We start from the raw sequence: 1,586 nt of genomic DNA, 5'->3' as shown, positions 1-1,586 counted from the left end.
ACTAAACGACTGAATACTCTAAAGGTAGCAGTGATCCCTTAAACAACTTACCAGTATTGCAGAAAATCAGGCCTACTAAAGTTCATCAAAATAGGTTTGAGGTAATCTTGTAAGTAATTAAATTAATCAATTGGCATCACTCATCAATCAACTTTAAAATTCTAAGTATTTCCCTGATTTCAGAAGTCTAAGTACTTCCCTGTTTCTACTCACTCAGGTAAATTGAAGGAAAGCATCTTAATTACCTCTGTTTTCTACTAAACTAATCTAATTATACAAATACTGGTGAAAAGAAACACTTATAAAAATTTTGAATACAAAAATTTATATCTAACTCAAAATTTTTAAGTGAAATTGCACAATATCAGGGAATGTACTGTTACTGAAAACAAAGCAAATTTTAATTAATTCTTGAACTAAATTAAGTAAAACTAAATCAAAAATAATTTATCACAAAATTCAAGAAAATTAATTCAATCAATTTTCAGAAGGCAATAATTAAAATTTGGAAATTAATTCGCAAGTGCTAAACCAACAACGAAACTTGAAAAGAACTCTAAGTAAATGCAAATTAATTCACAAGTGTTAAATTCAATTAAATGTGCAACGATTAAGTAATGAGAATGAATAACTAAGTTAATTGAATTGTGAATGCAAATGAAAACACAGAAAACACAGAATATAAAATAAAAACACACAATTAATTCAATAAGAAAAATTAAATAAATGCACACAAAAAATCACTCCAAATGTGTAAAAATTGAAATCTTTTCACTCAAACCAATAAATACATAAATAAACTCTAAGAAATATCAAATCTGAAATTTACGAGTTACGAGTGACCGTTGTCTTAGTATAAATGTTTATGTTACGTTTAAATGAACTCAAAAGTGGTGTATGAGAGAGAGGGGAGAGAGAGAGAGAGGGGAGAGAGAGAGAGAGAGAGAGAGGAGAGAGAGATCTGAATGCCAGGGATTCAAGATCTGTAATAATATCTTTTGCTCTCGGAAAACTGGACAGTGGAGATGGCACAAAACGTTTTTGGGCATGCGAAAGATGATGCAATCCTTTTTGGAAGCTTCTAATTTGATGTAAATTTACAGAAAAAAATATATATGTATATATATATATATATATATATATATATATATATATATATATATATATATATATATATATATATATTATATATATATATATATATATATATATATATATATATATATATATATATATATATATATTATATATATATATATATATATATATACTATATATATCATAGATATATTATAGATATATATATATATATATATATATATATATATATATATATCCTATATATATATATATAATAAAGCAAAAACTGACGGAATTCCTTTGACGTCAGCACAGCGTCCTACTTATTTCACAAGCAACGACTCCGATGAGTAACAGAGTCATTTCCTTTTCAGTGATTTTCTGCAATACGAAAAACCCCCGAAGCATCTTGTCGACGCGGACGCAATACTCCATCACCAAGATGCTGCTTCTCATCTCCTCCGTGTTCATCTTGCTCAATCTTCCAAGGTGAGGGTCACACGCCT

Source organism: Macrobrachium nipponense, chromosome 5 (assembly GCF_015104395.2).
Source record: "Macrobrachium nipponense isolate FS-2020 chromosome 5, ASM1510439v2, whole genome shotgun sequence".
Lineage (NCBI taxonomy): Eukaryota > Metazoa > Arthropoda > Malacostraca > Decapoda > Palaemonidae > Macrobrachium > Macrobrachium nipponense.
The sequence above is the reverse complement of the archived record's forward strand: the minus strand, read 5'-3'. Positions refer to the sequence as shown.